This window comes from Pleurodeles waltl, chromosome 2_1, assembly GCF_031143425.1.
Source record: "Pleurodeles waltl isolate 20211129_DDA chromosome 2_1, aPleWal1.hap1.20221129, whole genome shotgun sequence".
Lineage (NCBI taxonomy): Eukaryota > Metazoa > Chordata > Amphibia > Caudata > Salamandridae > Pleurodeles > Pleurodeles waltl.
In genome coordinates, this window is record NC_090438.1 from 667,334,805 (window position 1) to 667,356,465 (window position 21,661).

Below are 21,661 nucleotides of genomic sequence, written 5' to 3' on the forward strand. Positions count from 1 at the left end.
TTTAATAATCTTTATTAAAATAAATATTATTAAAGAACAACAATTCGGGAATATCAATTTGTTAAGTAAATGGAGTGATAACAAAATCGATCACAACAAGTCAAATAAATCATGTACAAATAGATTATACTTAATAATAATATAGACAACTGTATTCAAAAAGAACTGTGGCACTGTAAAAAAAGAAGTTTTAATGAAAGGAGAAAAGCTTGAGAAAAGAAAAGAAAGAAAGAAAGAAAGAAAGAAAGAAAGAAAGAAAGAAAGAAAGAAAGAAAGAAAGAAAGAAGGAAAGAAAGAGAAAGAAGAATAAGTAATAGCTGGATATAATAAGTATCAACATCCATACAATAATAATTATATAAAGGACAATTATACCAAAACTTCAAATATTATATGATAGGATCATATTAAGAGTGATGAAACAATACAAACAATAAGCAAAAAAACCTTGTATGAAAAAAAGGAATATTTAGTAGTATGATTAATAAACTAAAACCTGAAAGTAGCATAATCTGCTGAAATTAAAGACTTCTTAGTGAAGGATCTTAGTAGGCGATGATAAACATAAGGTTAATGTTTCGCTCATTTTTCCTTTCTGGTCGCTAGTGAAGTTGATGATAGATTTTATAGACAGTTAAGCAGTTTTAAGTTAGCCAATTTGCCTTTGCAACACGAATAGAGTGTCTTTGAAAAATACCTCAGTATAGCAGCAAGTCTAGGCAGTGGCGTAGCGTGGGTTGTCAGCACCCGGGGCAAGGCAAGTAATTTGCGCCCCCTAACCCGTGGATTTTAGCACTCGCGAGTGCGAGCGCGCCCCCCCCCCCCCCAGATGTTGTGCCCAGTGCGGCCAGCTCCCCCTGCACCCCCCACGCTACGTCACTGAGTCTAGGACCAAAGAATGCATAAATGTAACACAATAGATTTAGGGAAACATTTGTACACCATTGCGTCACTGCTATGGGCAGTGAAACTAACCTCCCTTCTATTTGATGCCAGCTGCGTTGTGGGCAGTTAAAGGGAGCTGTGATCAAAGTCATTCTGGGACTCACTGAGCAAAGTTCCGAACCTGCGATGCTCCACAAGTTTTGACCAAACAATTGCTTATTTTAGTGTTTCCATTTTTAAGTGTTTGTGGTTTCACAGTGGATGTCTTTGTGGACTGAGAGAACAAAATTGCTGAAAAGTTCATTGGACCTATATATCACAGCACACAACTCAGCTATCTTGTACTTGAAGGACACGTTCCTACACATGCACATGCTGAGATCATAGGAGAGCATATATGTTGTCTATTTTGCTCTTCTTGGGAACGATAGACTGTTGACTATATTTTTTTACTCCATTATATTATGGAATCTATGTAGAAGAATAATGCTGGCGGTGTTCACATTCTACAGAACAAAGTAATTGATGTCATTTACTTTCATGTGTCACATATCATAATTAAGGGATTATAAGAATTAATAGCAAAACAAACAGTGCTTTGATTGGTTTTTGGATCATTGATGCAGCTTCAAAGTGTTCAAGCATGGTAATGCAGCCCTATTTATTTTCATATCTTACAGCACTTACAGACCATTGTACCAGCAGCAACCTTACTTCTGCAGTTATCTCACTCATTGACTTCATAGGCTTGCTCTGGAACTATTAAGTACCTGGCTGATGAATATGGTGATACATAGTGATAAATGCTCCTTTATAGACACTTCAAGAGTGAACAGCGGTTTATGATGTATGTACACTGTGCAGCATTTGGGTCCCTATCCACTATAAAAGTTGGAATGTATGTTTTAAGTTAATATAGTCCTGGTAAAAGCAGAAGGTTATGCTTATAGCAAAATATAGTAAGTGCTTGAATCCATGAAACCAGAAGATAGGGCCACCTTGTAACTCTGGGAAATGCATAGGTTTACAACTCTATTCCCCATAGTAAACAGAGATATTTAAAAAATAATCTCTTACCTGGTGCCTCCACTTCACTATTAATAATTATCCTGAAGGTGAATGGTGAATAAAACAGACCTGGGAACCATTGCTAACTACAAGCTAGTCTGTGAGGTGTAGTAAAGGTCATTCAAACAACACTTACAGTACAATACTCTGCTTATTTTGAACTCAAATGCTCAGTCACTTCATCTAGTTTTCGGCTGTGATAAGGAACCAAGCCACTCTTATGAACATTATGAAGTGCTGTTGGCCACATGCCAAATTCTGTGTTAATCATCACTCATTTTAAGTTTAATGAATTCTTCTGCAGTGATCCACCTTGTTCTTATCAACATAGTTGACCAGATAATCCTGGTATCTTTCTTATCTCTCGCCATTTATATCTTGCTTGGGGTGCAACAAACAGCCCTATCAACCGTACTCTTTAATTTTTATATGTATTACCTCTTAGTAACATCTTTAACAGCTACAACCAGTGCTTTCACATCCATGCGTACATTAGGCTCATATCAGATTATCCAGGGACATTGGTTTAGCATTGCCAAGTCATGTTACAACTCTGTCGTCCCATTTCTAGCGGGTGCTGTAAGGGGACTCTCGGTAGCCTGGGAATCACCTTGAACACTTATCTAGAGTCCCTTGCTTACTCCTATTTGTTTCTCTTTTCGCTATGGTATACTTGTGTAGTACTACATTTGCTTCCTGGGACTGCAAATCCCATAATGCACAGCCTGGTAGTCAGGAAAGCCTGGATTCTGTTTCCCATTGTTTTCTATGGGAGAAGTCCAGTTGCTCCTTTTCACCAGATCCTCTGCTCCAGGACTTGCGAGTGTCTGAAACTACACTCACCTGAGTCCTCTCCTGTGCAGCCCAGCTTGGAACTGCTTATAAGCAGCCATTTCCTCAAGATCCCCGTCGTGCATTGGAGTTTGATTCCCTTGTGTTACAGACCCCTTATCGGATGGTGTTCCAGTTGTGTTCCTGTTCTGTTCCAGCTTGATCCTGTTACCTGTTTCTCTGCCCTGCTCCTGATTGTTCCAGCCAGAGTCTGCTCCCTATCTCTTAGCCTTGTAACTGTTTGTTTCTTCCAAAGCCTACTCCCTATTTCTCTGTTCTGCTCCTGCCTTGTTTCAGCCTGAACCTGCTCTCCGTTTCCCAGTCCTGTTTACTGCTTATTCCTACTCCCTGTATTCCAGCCATGTCCTTGCCTGCTCCAGCCAGAGCCTGCTCTCTGTTACCCAGTCCTGTCTCTGTTTGTTCCAGCCAGAAGTTTGTGCCCTGTTTTCCAGTTCTAGCCCTGCCTTTGCTTCAGCCTGAGCCTGTTCCAAGTTCTTGCCTCTGCCTCTTAGTTTGTTCCCTCTTGTTTCCGTTTCTTCTTGGTTATTTGTGTCTGGTAAGTGTTCTATCAGTCTTCACCAGTGTACAAGTGTCCTCCTGTGTACTGGGGTTGGCTCCTGGTTTCCAGGAGGCAATTACAGCCCTGTCCTTGTCTAGTGTTATACGTTGTCTTTCGTGCCTAACAGTGACAGTGTGCTATTGCTGTTTTCTCAGGAATCGCCACTGTGTTTCCAGCTGGACCCACAAGAGCGTGTCTTGTGTATGTAAGTACTATCCTTGTTTGTTCTTCTTGCTACCATCTATGGACAGAAAACTCCACATAACCAATCCTCCCTCAAAAGGTCCACAACCTCTGAGTCTGTTTCAGCGACATTCTATCACCTGTACCCAAGACCATCAATGTAACCAAAGTTGTTTTTACTGCTTAATCCTTCTACATAGGATCCTGCCTTTGTTGCCCACCCCATCAAATATTCTCAAAGTGTTTTTTTCTGATAGCAGTTACTGAAATTTCATGCCTGAGACCCTTCCCACCAAAATGACAACGAACTTCTAACAGAATAATGAAACACACTTCTCTCCTTACCCTAGGTTTTGAAACAATCATAAGGTATTACTTCAGTACTGTATTGACTATAATGAATTCCAGTAAAGTGTAGAATTCAAACTCTTCTGTCCTGTGCATAGATTCCTGCGCAGTGGGGTACGTCACAAAACTATTGCTGGCCTAATACCTCACCAGTTGCCTGCGATTGGCCAGACAAAACAGTCTGATTCTCCACTAGAAAGAGAGGAATGTTTTTTGAGGTAAATCCTTACAATTCCAAAGCTCTGTTCTAAGGAACTGCATTAACCACTTAGTCAAGGTTCACAGCACGCCTTGTCACGTACTGTAAAGGGCTGAAAACGTCTGCCTACATTTCTTTTTCCTACGACTGGGTCTCCTCAGTGTCCTTTCTTCCCACCTCACATAAACTGTTGTGAAGAGGACAGCTGCACACATGGTCACCACACAAATACTCAAATAAACTAACAAACGAAAGGACAGATTAATGAAAAGTGGCGCATCATGTCATGATGCGCCACTTTTCTTGCTCTCCATTGCGCCCCCCTAACGCCACCATGCGTGCGCCGTATTTATGATATGGCACACCATGATAGAGAACTAGCGTCAAAAATGTTGATGCCAGTTTGGCGCTTTGCAGGGTTAGCACCCAAAATTTTGACAGTAATCCTGCAAGTGAAAGGAGACCCACTGAAAGCAATTGGAGCCTCGTTTTACTGAGGCAGGTGTTAAAAATGACATTAAAAATGGTGCAGCAGAATCCTATAGATTCCTCTGTACCATTTGTCTTGGCATCCTAACATCAGAACACCCCCTTACATACATTATGCCTGGCGCAGGCATAATGTGGTGCAAGGGTTTACAAAGTGGGGCAATGCGTGCATTGTGCCACTTTGTAAATACTGCAACACGTTTTTGCCAACCTAAAACCACATTCGCGTCAGAAAAATTACGCTAATGTGGCGCAAGGGGGCTTCTTAAATCTGCCCCACAATTTTGGAAGTAACAGATCCATACACCTTCCTTTCTCAGTGTTTTCAAACATGCTTGCAGATTTGCATATTATCTTTAGTGCCAAGGGAGGAATCTTCAGATGCTCCATTAGCTTGTGTTGGGCAGATGCTATGGCTGACTACGTTTTTTGCCCTATATTTCAAGGACATCAATCAATGTCCAATTATGTGCCATTTCGAGCTCCCTGCGCCAAGTCTGTTATAATGTTCTTAAACGTTTGGAAAGTAAGGGTGCCATCACAGGCTGGGAAAAGACGAACCTCAACTCCTATGTGTTCACCTCTATACTACTCTACTCTCTTCCACTCCCAGATATTTGTTAAATAGTGATGAAGCTGGGTGAAAGAGAGGGTGAAAGAGTGCATCAAAGCATTGGCCTAGGATCTCCCAGTATGCAAAAGCTGATCTATAAGGAATGCATATAAGATGCTTCTGGATAAGTATGCTGAATTATATTACTATCAAAATGTCAGTATAAAGTTACTAGTAGAGCAGAGATCATTATAGAGTTGGGATGGGCTGTGTAGAAATGATCACAGAAGCTTTGCTGGCTTGTGTTGGTCCTTGTAACTTCCGATGTCTAACTTCTGGCTCAGTATTTGCTGTCAAAGGTGTGTGCTATACAGCAAAGAACCCAGAGACTGTGAGGTAGCTGACATAAATATGCCATGGATAACACTCTTCTCTTAGGGACCATGTAACTTAACTGTGGTAGCGGCCCCACTCAAACAGTGTAGTGTACCTTGAGCAGGTTCATCTGCATTTGCAGCATTTGGTGGCAACAGATACCAGTCCATTGGGATAGTTATGATGTACACTAGAAGTGGAGCAGATTTATAATGCAATACTGGCTAAAGGGTCTGAAGAGCCTGGGTAGTCTCAGCTCCAAATGAGACAAAATACAGTATCTATTCGATTTTTGTTGCCTTTAACAAGCACACCTAAATGAAGTAATTCTTAAAAGGGGAGATGATTTTCTTTATTGTCTTTTATGGCATTCCAACCATACCCTTGCTCCAGAAGGAAAAGATTAGTGGATAGCATCCAGGAGCAGAGGCAAGCTTAGAGCTAGGGGCAGACAGTTGGTCTGGAGGAAGTGGCATTCTCTCAATGTGGACCTCTCGTTAGCACTGTTGCACCTTGCCTCTAAGACGCTCTGCCCCTGTGTCCCCCTCTCTACTCACAACAGAACAACTTTGTAACTAGTTGTGCGGAGGGAAAAAAGGGCAAACATGGAATCTTGCAGGGGTTAGAGCAAATTAACTGATTATTAAAAAAACATCCCAGAACAGGAAGTTGGCTTTTAAGCAGACTAATTTCCATTCAACGTCCCACATCTTAACAATGCGGGAGCTTTTCTAGTGAGAGGAAGAGGAAGGAGCAGAAGTAGTGGAACAAACAGAAAACTCAAACAAACAGAATGGATAAACATTTTCCCAATGATAACCAGAGCCAGATTTAGGGTAGATTAGGAGTTTGGCTGACGGAAACACCCGTCTACCAAATTCCTGACGGGGAGGTTGATGCTGTGCTTGCTCCATCATGACTTTCCCACTGAGCTGACCGGAGGAAACCAAGGTTTCTGCTGGTCAGCCCAGTGGGAAAGGTGTGGCAGCATTATCGCCAGCAATGCTGCTGCATGAAGGGGGCAGCAGCACCCTTGAAATGAGCACTGTTTGCACAGCAGATAGTGCGCATTTCAAGGGTGCTGGGCAGGCCCCCTGCACCTGTTCTCTGCCAGCCTTTTCATGGCAGTGGTACTGTCATGAATAGACTGGCAGAGAACAAGGTTGTAATCAGCAGGGCGGTGCTGAGTTCAGCACCGCCCTGGCTGATTACAACTTGCACCGCCGTCAGCCCATCGGGATCTGAGATCTTGGTGGGGATGTAAGGAGGTTGGTCGGTCTGCCCGTCAACCTCGTATTGCGGCGGTCGGACCACCACAGCCACAGTGGTATGACCGCCACTGCGAGGCTGGTAGTTTTCGGACCGCCAGCCACGTATTCAGGCCAATAGACTTTAGACCTCATTATGAGTTGCACAGTACTGACGGGGTGCTAACTCTTCACCCTTAATTATCACTACTATATGGTAACACTCCACGAGTACTGTGTAATTATGAATTAAACACCTTGGAATGGGGAATAACTGTGAGGACTGGTTTTACCTGCCATAACACAAAACGGAACTGTTAAGCAGGCGGCAGGTCGGAGCATGGGCTTCTGTACAGGGTGGTGTGGAGGGAGGGTAGTGGCGAGTGTAGAAGTAGAAAAGGTAAGAGGTCTCCTCGGAGGGTGGGCACTGAATGCTTTGCCAAAGAAGGAGATTGGCGCAGGTCCAAGGAACGAGGTTTGGCTGCTGTTGCAGCTGAAGCCTGAAGTAATTTTATCAAATGTAATTTTCTGTCCAGTAGAATCAGGTCCAGTATTTCCCCAGGAGGGAATTCTACTCCACCTGACTTGTAATGAGGGTCCATGGGGGTCAATCTGCCAAGTATGTCAGTACCTAATTCAGAGAAAAAAGTCTGAAACTGGGGATTGGCTTAGCTTAGCTAGTAAACATCACCCATTTCCTGGTAAGACTGAACTCCATGAGAAAATATGACTTCACTTATTCTTCCAAGAATAGGCGATAGGCACTCCTAACGAGAACAAGAGTGGACTAAAATTAAAATTAATCTCCCAGCTAATATGGTATCTCCTGTAGTGCTTTCCTTACAGAAAGCAGTTTGCGCTGACTTTAAGAAACAGGAAAGCAAAAAAAGAGAAAACGCCTTTTGATAAATCACCCAACCATGAATGTCTAATCATGGCAGCACTTAAACAGAATAACAATCTATTAACCAAGCAAGCGTACAAAGCTGAGGGCATAGTTATTCAGAACAAAACTTCATACACAAGAATGTCATAAATCAGAAAATAAGATCTATAGGAAACTACCAGGGTACCCAAATTAATCCATAAAAAGCATGAAAGCTTTGTTAAAAGATGAGGCCAAAACGTTGGGGTGGATTTCTAAATAGGAAAGTGAGTTCCTTATTTCCAAAAATGCTACTATTCTCTACTTTTATGGCCTCTCAAAAATTCACAAAAATTTGACACCTCCACTAGGTAGAGCGATTGCTTCAGGTACAGGTTCATTATGAGAACCACTAGCACAATTTGTTGATTTCTTCGTAGAGCGTCTCCATAAAAACATGCTTTCCTACTTGAAGGTCACAAAGGACACATTAATGCCCAAATTTAACGATGGTCTTGCGCCATTTAACTCCACATTTTTATGATGCTAATATGGCATTAGATTGCCAGAAACATTGCGCCATACCTACAAAGTGGCGCGATGCATGCACTGTGCCACTTCGTGGCCTTTTGCACCACATTATGCATGCGCCATGCATAATGTATGGAAAGGGGCGTTCTGGTGCAAGGGGACCCGCAAAAATGACGCAATGGAATCTACAGGATTTCATTGCGCCATTTTTGGCGTCATTTTTATTGCCTGCTGAAAGCAGGCCTTAAAAGGACACGCCCATTGGAATCTTTGCACTTTGCTCCACTAGCGTCCTTAATACCACCACGGTGCACTGTATCTTAAATACGGCACACACATGGTGCTTTTAGGGGTGGCAAAAGAAAAGTGGCGCTTCACTATGTCAAGAGCCACTTTTCTTAAATCTGGGCCTAAGTCCGATAAAGGGTCTTAGCTTTGACCCCATCACAAAAAAATAGCTTCACTACAGTCTGAAACACTTTTCACAAACATAATGCTAGAGCTAACACCGAGGCCCAGATTCTGAAAGGTTTAAAGTTGGGTTAGCGTTACTTTTTTTAACACTAAACCGACGCTAATCTTTTTTTGGGATTCACAAACCAACACATATTGGTATTTGTGTCGGTTTGTGTGGCAAAGTAACACAAAGCAGCGTGAAATGCTGCTTTGCATTACTTTGCGTCAAGGGGGTGGTACATGGGCATACCTGGGCTACCACCCATACTTTTTGGCGCTAAACCCTATTCTGAAACATCAGTAGAAAGTATTCAGGGCCAAAAATGAATGCAGCTGAAAAGCAGGCATTAAATGGAGAAATGTTTTTATTTCACTGTGCTTTTCCAACTTTCCATGTGTGCTGTACTGTATAGCACTCATACAATGTACGAAAAGCATTTCCACTTGTCTAGGCATAGTATTTTGTACAAAATCTATGCTAGCCTCACGCGCACAAACTAGCACTATGGCGCTATGGTGTGGGCATGGTGCACAGCAGTTGAAATCAGCACCTGCACTAGGGAGAGAAGAGTGCCATTTCGATGTGAATATTGTGCTCTCCTGCTCTCTTCGTGTTACGCAGTGCACCTCAGCATTTTTTGGTGCTGCACTGCGTTAGGGGACAGCTTTCAGAATCTGGCCTCAAGAGTAATAGGAGATCTTCTAAGACCTCTGACTGCATATGTAATATTACTTCTTTTAGAATGTGCCTCTTTGGTCTTGGCAATAAACTTTTCCAAGTTTGAACAAGAGTTTGAGCTCCAATTTAGCTCCAAATAGGAGGCACCAGTATGGCTTGTTCTTGTACTCCAACCACACAAAACCTGTAGATCCACAATTTGAAAAATCAATTGTAATTTCCTAGTCAAATCCCTAAAGCACCTTAAAGAAATTATGGCGCAGGCACATCAATGTTGCATAGCTGCTATAGCCTCCATCTTAGAAGTGTGAGGGAAAAACCTGCCTCTAGCCAATTCCCCAGAATAAGGATAAACTGCTCACCCATAAGCTTGTTCGATAAACAAATAGAGGTCCTTAGTGAGAAACTAATAGCAAGTAAGTATCCTAAAAAATTTTCTAGAAAGCATGGAAACAAGCTTTTAGTGTTTGTAAGAAATTGGGTTACTAATTGAGAGGAGTGAAGCCCCACTCAAGTAATTAGCACAGTCCTTGTGAGGGTAATGACCACAAATGTCATTAAATAAACCTTTGCTTAACCCTCTGGTAGCTTGGCACAGAAAAGTCAGGTTTAATTTAGAGGCAATTTGTAAATTATTTATGCAGTACTCAAACAGAATAGAGTGAAAACACAACACAAAAAACTTGCAAACCAACTTCGACAAATTTAGTACATTTTAATAAGTTAAACAACTTGTAAAAATTCAGTCAGTAGAACCAGAGTTAAAAATAGCCTCATAAAGCTCAATGCAGCAACCGCAGCTATATGGTCGGGTTGGACTGGGTCAAGTTCAGACAAACCACAATGGAGTGCAGGCCAGATACAGGCCCGAGTTCGGCCTGCTGTGAGCTGTACCTTTTTGTCTTTGGTCCTGTGTCGATCTATGCCAGGCTGATTTGGTTCTGGCGAAGCTGCAGATCAGGGGCTGTATGGTGATGCAATGTGTGTTCCTGCATCGGTCTGAGGAGGAAGTGGTAGTCTCTCTATGCGGGCCTCTCATTAGCACTCTTGCACCTTGCCCGTAAGACACTCTGCCTCAGTTTCACCTCTTCACTCACAACATAAATGTTTTGTAACTCTGAGGCAATTAGATAGTTGTGAGGATGGAAAAAGAGGACGAACATGGAAGCTTGCAGCGGTCAGTGCAAATTGCAAGTGTGATGAACAAGGTATGACCTCAGATGGGTGGAAAATAGGATAGAAAAACAAACTGGGGCAGTAAAAGGGATTTTTAAAGTGACACTTTATGGTCCAGATTTAGAATTTGGTGGATGGGGTTACTCTGTCACAAACGTGACAGATATCCCGTCTGCTATACTACGATGTCCATAGGATATAATGGAATCGTAATACAGCGGATGGGATATCCGTCACATTGGCGACAGAGTAACCCCATCAGCCAAACTCTAAATCAGGGCCTATGTCTTCCTCAAAGAACACAAAATACAAACAGCAATGTGTTGATTAATAGCTACGAGAAGCTTCCTCCAATAGACCTGTTGGCATCCTGTTAGGAAAGAATCATCTGGGCTGGTTCTTTAAAAAAAAAGCCTGGTACAGCAAGTAGGATTTTATCCAAACTACTTTCCATTTAGTGTATCACATCATAACAATGCCATAGCTTTCCTAGTCAGAGGCAGAGCAAGGGGCAGAAACAGACAACTCACACAAACTGAATGTATAGAAACCCCCAATGATAACCAGAGCCATACTGTAGACCTCAATTTGAGTTGCACAGTACTGGAGGGGTGTAAACTCCAAATCCAGTAGTATACAGTAATATTGACTGGCTGCGTCCGTTCTGGAGAAGCCGCTGGTGAGCAGCTGCGAGGTATTGTGGTGCGAGGTCCTGCATCTATCTGTGCCATGCTGCATCAGTTCTGGTGAAACCTTCAGCTACGCAAGGAGGAGTACACTTTGTCTTCAGCCAAGAGTCCAGGACCTTGAGGACAGAGCTTGGTGGGGGTCAGGACTCACTTCCACATGAACAAGCAGATGGACCAGGTCCGACCGAGATAGCTCTAGTCAGCTGGGAAGCAAAATAGGCCCCTGGAAACGTTTTATGTCCCTGTCTCAAACAGGAGGCCAGCCAACCAACCCCTGAAGTCCCTTTTGGGATCCAAGGTTCAAGGCAGGCAGGGCCAGACCTCCTTCATCAGACAGCAGGGCATTCCTTCCCCTGAATCTTCTTCTGAATCTTTCACAGGCCCAGGAGTGTTCTGATGAAACGTTCTGAAGGTGCCACTTTTATACGAGGTGCCAGCATTTGTGTGGGGGAATCCCCTGACCTCCCCCGAAAACTGGCAAGAGCAGGCCAGGTGTCAGGTTCCTTTGTATGTGCTACAGGCAAAGCCCTTTGACGTCTCATCTCAGTAGGGCACTGGTCCTCCCCAGCCAACCTGCCAGGAAGACCACGTCCCCTCAAACCTAGCTCTTTGTTCCCATGTTTGGAAGCAATCCACAGCTCACAAAAGCAGAGCCATTCACAGTTATGTGACTCAGGACGCTGGCAGAAAGGCACAGTAAGTTTGGGCAGAAAAATGTCAAGTTGTATTTTCAGAATATTAACTTAAAGTGCAACTTTACCATTAAAGAGGATTTTGAATCACAGTTCATTTTAGTGTAAACAGCATTTCCTTATCTGGTCCCAAACTAAAGTTAGCACTTTGTAGGTTAAGTAAGGTAACCACTGTTAGTCTATGGGAGAGATAGCATTACAACAGGGAAAAACGACTTTTTCATGGTCAGGACATGTAAAAATAAGTACACATGTCCTACTTTATATATCAGGCACCTTGCAACGTGAGCCTTTAGAGCCTACCTTAGTTGGTGACGTGTAAGTATTAAAAAGTAAGGTTTAGGCCTGGCACACAAAGTTATTTTGCCAGGACAAAATGGCAGTTTAAAACTGCACTACAAGCTACGTTGACAGGCCTGAGACATCTTTTGCAGGCCTACTTTAGTGGGTGGCACAGTGGGTCAAGCTGCCGACTAGTAGCATTTAATTTACAGGTCCATGGTACATGTGCTATCATTTACCAGGGACCTATCAGTAAATTAGATGTGTCAATGAGATGTAGGCCAATTTTATCATGTTTTAGGGTGAGAGCGCAATCACTTTACCACTGGTTAGCAGTGTTAAAGTGCACAGAGTCCTAATGCCAACAAAACCCATTTCAGAAAAAAACAAAGAATGAAGACAAAAGGTCTGGGGGAATACCAATCCAAGGGTGTCAGGTAGTCATAGAGAGAACTTATTAGATAAATATGACAAAAATCCACACAGTGGTTTTTGCACATGTAACTACTTTTTCATTTTGTCCAACAAAATAAAATATTTAATCAACAAGCATTGGCACATTTTAGCAACAGATGATCACAACTTTGGGAAACATACCTTTGCCTTTAAAAAAAGGCCAAAGTATTAGAAAGAAGGTGGTCCAAACCAGATCAATGACACCAATCAACAGAACCCTCTGGGGATTCTCCCAAAAGTTGCAGAACATTCCCCATGTGGTTCCTGCAGCATGCATAATCATTCAACACACTTGAAAATCCAGGCCCTGCCATTGGCGCCCCTTCAGCACAGCAGATACCTACACTAATTGTAATGGTTTGTATAAGGTATAACTACTAATGAATCTTATGTAATCTTAAATACATAGGACTAATGACCAGAGAGGTCAAGATCAGATTTTTGGAACACTGTATAAGCCTCCAGCACTCAGACAAAGACATAGCAGGTAGGTTATTAGCCACAGTGGGTTTAACAGATTTAGTGCAAACACCAGTGCTGCAGAGAATTGATGGAGAAGTTAATCATGTGCAGACAGCAATCAACAAGATGTTAGTAGATTACTATGGTATGTTGTTACACCCCTTGTTGCCACTGACAACACGCTTCTAAAGTGACCTCTCACATTAGTTGAAATCAAGTTCACAGTGTGGCCCCAGGTGAAATCCTGGGCAGTGATGGCCTACCAACAAAGTTCTATGATACCTATTGAAGGCAGCTGCTGGAGTTTCTTCTAAACTTGTACATGACAGTTAAGTCTAATTCCCTTCTTGTGGAGCCATTATTGTGGTTCTGTCACAACATCCTTATTCACTAATGGCCCCTTGATGATTCTTAACCTAGAGTGAAATCTCCTGGGGGGAGTGATGACCACTTGGCCGTTTCTGGCACTTCTGGAGCTGCTGCATCCAGACCAGACTGGATCTGTGCCTGCTAGACGTTTTTCTCACAAATATACAAAGACCCTTACATGTCCTTGATGGTATGTCTGAGACACTATGAAAATCAGCAATAATCTCTAAGGTTCTATGGAAAACAAAACTTAGGTGCAATCAGTTGGGAGTATCTTTCTCTTGTGCTGAAACATCTGGGTTTTAGGGATGAGGTTTTTGAATGCATAATGTTCTTGTACTTGTGTTGCACAGCACATGTCAGAGCTGGCATCATCATCTCTGAGCTTTGTTCAACAGATCAAGGCACTTGGCAGGGTTTCCGTTGTTCTCCTTATTATGTGCCATGGCAATGGAGCCCCTGGTTGGTTATGAGGGGAATGGACATGGCCCATGGTATTGGCATTGGAGGGGAAACCCATGCAATCTGTCTGTACATGGATGATATTCTTCTCTGTATGTAAACACTGGCCTGAAACAAATGATGCAGCATTCAATGGCAGATGGGGTGGTTTCCAGTCTTAGGTTCAATAAGAATAAATTCAGGGGCATATTTACAAGCCCTGTGGCACAGGACAGTGCAGCCTGTGACCTGGCTGCTCTGCCCATCACCACACGGAAAAGGCAGAAATGCATCATGTCAGCAAGATACAGTGTATTTCTGTCCTTTCCCTCTGCGCTGGCACACAAATTGCTGCTTAGTACCAACGCAAGGATGCCTGTATTGTCAGCAGGATTGCTTTTCTGTAGGAAGGGGCACATGCACAAAATCAATCCTGTGAGGCATATTCCTCTTTCTATGCGTGATGCAGAATGCACAGAAAGAGGAAACAACAAGGAGAAATAAAGATATTGGGCCAGATGTAGCAATCTTCCAAATTGCGACTTGCAATTTGCGAGTCCCTGCGACTCGCAAATTGCAACTCGCAATTTGGAATGCAGTACGGTGTCTCAGACACCGACTGCGACTCGCTATGGGGTCGCAATGACCCACCTCATGAATATTCATGAGGTGGGTCGCAAATTGCGGCCCCATAGCGAGTAGAGGCACTCGCAAACATGGAGGCCTGCTGTAGTCAGCAGACCTCCGTGTTCGTGACTGCTTTCAATAAAGCAGTTTTTTTTTTTTAAGTGTAGCCCGTTTTCCTTAAAGGAAAACGAGCTGCACTTAAAAAAAAAAACGAAACCTTTAGTTTCGGTATTTTTTCAGGGCAGGGAGTGGTCCCTTGGACCACTCCCTGCCCTGAAAAAATATTTTTGGGTCCATTCACAAAGTGGAAGGGGTCCCATGGGGACCCCTTCCAATTTGCGAGTGGGTTACCATCCACTTGAAGTGGATGGTAACTGCGACTCCATTTGCGACCGCGTACGCGGTCGCAAATGGAATTGCATCCCACTGCGAGTCGCAAATAGGAAGGGAACACCCCTTCCTATTTGCGAGTCGGAAATGCATTTTGCGAGTTGGAGCCGACTCGCAAAATGCATTTCTGCATTCTGGTAAGGCTTTTGCGACTCGCAAACGGCGTTTTTGGCCGTTTGCGAGTCGCAAAACCCTTGCTACATCTGGCCCATTGTTCCTTGTAGTGCCTGCCCTGGGGAGGTGTACAGCTTTGATGCATTCCCAGGTTTACAGATTCTTGTAAACCTGGAAATGCGTCAAAACCCATGGGTGTTGCAAGGGAACACCCACCGCAATGCCCATGGTAGGCCTACCTGATGTAGTGTAAGGTAACACAGTGACTTGCGCTGTGTTGCCTTACACCATATATACAAGGCCATGAAAAGCCACGCAACGTGGTTTTGGTTGGCCTTATAGATATGGGCCTTCACTATGCGCCCCTGGTGCATCACAAAAAGTGATGCACCGGTGGTGTACAGGCTTGTAAATATGCCTCTCAGTCTTTTCCCATGCATGCAGAGATCAGTGATGTTTGGGATTCTGGATCTGGGCTGTGAACTGCATAACCTTTGATATTTAGGAGTCCAAAATACATGTAGCAGAAGGACATCAAAGCTAGGAATATTACTAAAGACATTACTGTTACAATTACGTTTTAGAAGAACCTCACAATATCTTCAGTTGGCAGAATTACCTTGTCAAAAATAGTGTTACTGCCTTGGCTCTTGTGCTACTTCATCACCATCCCAGTACCACTTATGCAGCACATGTTCAATTCCTTACCTCTTAACCTTTACTGGGGATTGGGAAGATGCTGTGTTTCACTTGATAGATCATATTTGCCAACTGAAGAGGGTGGCTTGGGTGTCCATAACTGTGGGTCTTACTATCTGGCGACGCAGTACAGCACAAGCGGGTGACAGGCTGGGTACATCCTGGGAAGCAGGTTGAGATTAGATATGTATGTAGGGCCCTGGGTATCTGTATAACTGAGGCTTGGTTATGGTGCAAACCCGAGACTCTTTTGACCTGTATTGCTTTGAGTAACCAAATATTGTTGGAACGGGTTGTTTAGTACCTTGAGGCTTGATGCAGTGTATGCTCTGGAACTGCCCATGCGGTCAGAGAAAGTAGGCTGCACACTTGAAATTCTGGATAGATGCAGGCTTGACCCGGGTGAGAGATTTATGTCTTGCTGGAGTGCTTGTCTGAATTTGGTTATTAATTGGAAATTTTGTGACTCATGCATCAATGATGACGGCAGTCTGACTGACATGGAGTGTGAATCCTCATAACTGCACAATATTGTGGTGTTACAGATTTTGGAAGCGGCACATTCTAGGTTGTTGCAGCAATGCCCCAGCCAGGCAGAATCTCGCTGCTCCCATCAGAGATGGGTGATGACACTCACTGTATAACCTGTGCTCACCCTGGGGTAGCTTGGCACAAAGCAGTCAGGCTTATCACAGAGGCAATGTGTAAAGCAAAGGCACAGCACTACCCCACCACAACCATGCTGAGTGGAAAAAATGAGACTTCAGACACCGTACAGGTATATAAAGATTGTATCCAACATACATATTGTCAACACAGCATGAGTATTACGCTTAGCAATAGCATTCACAATATTCAGCCCAACTGTGTGTAACACCAACAACAGTATGTGCAAGTGAGAAAACAATACGTTCCCTCCCCGCACCGTCATGCTGTGCCAAACATTGTCAGCACAAGACCCACTCTATAGTTTACCACCTTTGATGTAACAATTAAATTAAGGGTGCACCCCAGTTCCCAACGATAGCAGCAATATGTAAATACAAGGGTTGTACACTTCCACATAGCACTGTGGTCTTGGCCGCACTAGTAACTTGTAATTGACAACCTCAGGAATTCCCTGGCAGAAGATCGTGGCCAGTAACATCACAATGCTGCCCTCGCATTCACCCATACTTGCATACCCACTCTGCACTGCTGGGCGGCACCACAGGTATCAGTCAGCTCGTGCACACACACACACTCGTATGAACGCACTCCCAGCACCTTAAGGCGGTGCCCTGATATCTGGCTAGTGGATGCCACTGTGTCTGTAGGCACCCCGGGTCTAACTCTGTACTGTACGAGCCAGTGAATAGCACAACTCCGGTTTCACCCCCACTTCTGAGGGTCACAACCTATGAACAGGGCACAGCACACAATGCGTGTGCAGCAGAAGAACACATGAGAGAAATGCAACTCAGTCGAAAACAGTGGGCCATGCGGGATCCCCAAGTTGGTGATCCCGCTCACGCCACCCGACGTCTTGGCATGCAGTGGTCCTAATGATGAAGGGCCACTCACCTAAAGTATGGGCAGTTCTTGCAGGCTCCACACTAGGTAAATACGGTCTCCAGATGCCACACTTCATCCATGCTGAGGTCGCTGCTGCCCAGTCAAGCATCTAATGTAGGCACAGAAGAGGGCACCGCTCTCCAGATGGTACCGGCAGATGATTTAAATCTCTTGCAGGAGGTCTACGATGTCCCTGAGACCTATGCAGAGAACAATGGGCAGCCAACCTGTCCTTGGAGAACACACCTCTGGTTATGACACAGCAGCAAGCAGTCAGCTCAGGCCACCCACCATACACAAAGGTTGCACAGATCCCTTCTTCGGACAGTTATCTTCCGGTGCACAACAGATTTCTATGGCAGTGCGCACCACATGGTCCAGCAGCACCGATCCCACGTCGCCATAGACGCAACTCTCTCTTGCTGAAGGATAGTGCCCCTACTTATACTAAAGTGTACCTTTCAAGCTCTGAGTGGTTCAAAGAGGTTCTCCTTTGAACAACAGATGTCTCCCCTACATTTTCTCCCCATCCGCCCAAGGACTTGGATTGTAGACCTTTATCTTTAGTGGGGCCATGTTCTGGCTTTGAGAGGCCAAGTGTCAGAAACCTCTGCCTCAAATCGAACTATCCCAGATCCCGGAGGGCAGGGGTCTGTCATTCTGGATGCCCAAATTTTATAGCTATAACCTGGGGAATGCACAGATGTGCTCTTTCCCCACACCCGGTAGAATGGAGTTGAATTTATAAGACACATGAAGCATTTTAGGATCTAGAAATACCCATATTGAAATAAGCTTCACGACGAGGTAAGGCTGCGGGGAAGCGTTTATTCAAGAGTTAATAGTGTACACTAAAAAGTGGTGCCAACCACGAAGACCCGTCCAACTCTCCCGTAGTCTCTTCTCAACCGTCCTCACCACCTTCGTGTCTTGTGGTCAGCGTTCCACTTCCACATTCCATACCAACGCCACAACCCACTTCCTAGAAGTTAAACTTATATATTATAGAATGCACACCCTAATTTAAACAGTTTAACCTTTGTTGTTTTACTATGTTCGGAGTGCAACCAGGGGTGCCTCCTCCATTAGGTAGGAGGAGTGTTGTCCCTCCTCCAGCAGTGACAGCTGCAAACCTTTTACCAAAAAACGATCATAAACTGTGTTTATTATCTTTTTTTTTTTTGGAAATGGGGCGGGACCACAGGATGGCCAAACACACATGCGCAGTAGGCTCTCTCCAGCCCAGTAACACAGTTGCCGGGCTGGATAGAGCCTGCACAGGCACCCAGTCTACCTGGGCGCTCCCAGCCAATGTTGACGCTGCTTTGAGCAGTGCCAGGATTGGCCGCGGGACATGCTAGGAGCCTGTGCCTGCAGAAGAGGAGCAGATGGAGTGGTGTGGAGGCGTTGGAGGTAAGTGGTTTTAATTTTTATTTTTTTTAATTTGTATTAACTCCCCGTGCGCCACACCGCCCCTTCTGCGCACTGCGAGCCATGAATGTTTATGGCCCCTGGTGTGTGTTCTGTCCAAGCCACGCTACTAAAGTAATCACAAGCTGATGACCTAATTCGGAGCAACAGTCCCAAGGTGCACAGCCAATGAAGAGGCCTGCAGGCCAATATGAATCCAATAGTCCTTGTAATCATCTTTATTTGGCCATACTTAAACGTTTTTTTAATCATCTTCAACCATTTTAATCCATATTTATCCAGTTCAAAGGAACAACGCATAAATATTCACATCTTCCATGTTTTATTGGCAAAATAATGGTTTCACTATGTAAGAATCCATGATGTAATCACTTCATAAATAACAATCCATATCTAGTGCATATTATCTCATATCCAATGCATTTCGAGATACAGTCTCTTCGTCAGGGGTAACTAAAACTAGAAAGTTAAAAACCATCAAAGTCAGCATTAAATAACACATGTCACTTAAACATGCACTCACAGTAGCACGATGGTGATAATCAAACACTGTGAGTATACCATACAATTTTATCATACAATTTTATATAGTCTAACTCATCCCACGCTAAGCAGTCCACTTGCCTAGCTGAAAGATAAAGATCTAACATATAAAAAAAAAACCATGATCAAAACTACGCTCTGTGTGAATAGCTCTCATACTAATACCCCTGCTTATAAGAAAACATATATGTGTCGTAGCCCCATAAAAACCAGTGCAAACCTTCTAAATTCAACTTACATACTTACATAAATTCAACAACGGAAAGCTCCCAATACCAAAAACAACCAATGTGCCAATGACGTGACTCCAAGATATAACGGAAATCACTGCTTGTAGAGACGCCAACTCCTGCCGCCCCTCGTGGCATCACCAACGGCCGTAAAAATCAAACAAGGTGCAACTCTTTAATACCACCAATTAAACCTAAATCTCATGACCTCAAAAGCTGCTTCACAACAAAAATAAACAAAATATTTAATTCTATGTAATATAACTAAACTACTACTTCCCCGTAAATGCATCAATAAGGATGTTAAATACATTTTCCCCCCCGTCACCCCTGGCCATATAACACCTTTCGGGGGTCACCTAGAAGATTTCCCACCCACATGGCAAGCAGTTACATCAGACCAGTGGTTGTTGGACATTATCCAACATGGCTATGTTTGGAGCTCATTACCACACCTCGCAACATTCTGCCTCACACTCACAGGCTGTCAACGAGACATCAGGCATTGCTCAAACAGTATGTGCCAGCTCTTCTTCTCAAAGGAGCTACAGAATCCATCCCTCTACGTCATAATGGTTCAGGGGTAAACATTCTATACTTCCTAATACCAAAAAGGACGGATCGCTGTGGTGAATTTTAGACCTCAGGCCCCTAAACAAGTACATCCGGTCAGAGCACTTCCACATGGTTACCTTGCAAGACATGAAGCCACCTCTCCAACACAGTGACTTTATGGTTGCACTAGACCTAAAGGACGCCTGTTTTCACATACTAATATACCCAGCACATCACAAATATCTCAGGTTTGTAGTGGGCAGCAAACATTATCAGTTCAAAGTCCTACCTTTCGGGGCAACTACTGCACCTCGGGTATTCACCAAATGCCTAGTGGTGGTAGCAGCCCATCTACGCAGACAAAAAGTGCATGTTAAGGCTTATCAAAGCCAGCACTCATGAACAGTGTCAACAACACACTCCAGTTACAATAGATCTGCTCCAATGCTTAGGGTTCTCCATCAATATCACAAAACCTCTGCGGTTTCAGCCAGACCTAGGGCCTATTCTAACAGACAAATAGGATTAGCCTATCCCAATTGTGCAAGAATCAAGAGTTTCCAAACGTTGTTTCAGACAAATCAACAACTCGCAGTGAGGAGACTCGTGCATCTCCCAGGGATGATGGCCTCCTGTGTTGCCATAGTACCCCTTGCATCGGTTACTCCAAAGCCTAGTAGGACAGTGGTCTCAGTTAAAGGGTCAGTTAGAAGAGCTAGTGATGATAGACCGCCACACATAACTCCCTGCAGTGGTGGAATACCAACAACTTATTACGAGGGCAGCTTTTCCTCAGCCCTGGTCCCCACCTCACTGTCACAAAGGAAGCATCACTCATGGGATGGGGTGCACACTTGCAGAATCTCACATTACAGGGTCTCAAGGACACCAAACACCAGGGTCCCCACATTAGCTATCTAGATCTTCAAGCTATTTACCTAGCATTGAAAGCATTCCTACCTCACCTAATTGGCAGGGTTGTCCTAGTCCGGACAAACAATGACAACCATGCATTATCTACAAAAAAGGGTGGACACATTCTCTACAATTATCGCACTTATCTCTGATATTTTGGAGATGTGCTTTGCATCACATCATTCACCTGTTAGGGCAGTACCTTCTAGTAACAGACGACTTTGCAGACGTCCTCAGCAGGAGGCAGCAACATGTCCACAAGTGAGAACTCCACCCCTAAGTCGTCCTTCTATAATTTCTTAGTTTTGGGGGGGGGGTTCCCTTGAGTAGATCTCTTCGCAACCGTACAACACGCCAAATTTTGCTTCCAGGTTCCCACACCCACCATCTAAGTGCAACACACTGTAGATTAATTTGTCAGGAATATTTGCCTATGCTTTTCCCACTCTCCTTCCATTTCTAGCTCGAAAGCTCAGGCAGACATTGCTCACTCTAGTACTAGTGGCTCCGACATGTGAACCAGGGCTGACGGGCCCAATATTACTGGACCTTTCTGTAGTCCCCCACAAGGAGATTCCCAACAGGCGGGACCTTGGCACTCAGAACCATGGAGAAATGAGGCACCCAGATCCCAAGGCTCTCAACCTGGCGATTTGACTCCTGAGGTCATAGAATTTGGTTACCTGAATCTACCACCTGAATTTATGGCTATTCTCAGGGAAGCTTGTAGTCATGCCACACAGCTAAATGGAAGAGGTTTGTTTGTTA

The 21,661-nt window shown here is 44.0% G+C and overlaps 1 protein-coding gene across 4 annotated transcripts in view; it reads right to left on the reverse strand.

Moving 5' to 3' along the window:
- Positions 1-21,661, reverse strand: part of SLC6A20 (solute carrier family 6 member 20) — a 441,916-nt gene that overhangs the window by 186,318 nt on the left and 233,937 nt on the right. The gene's annotated exons all lie outside the window — the stretch shown is intronic.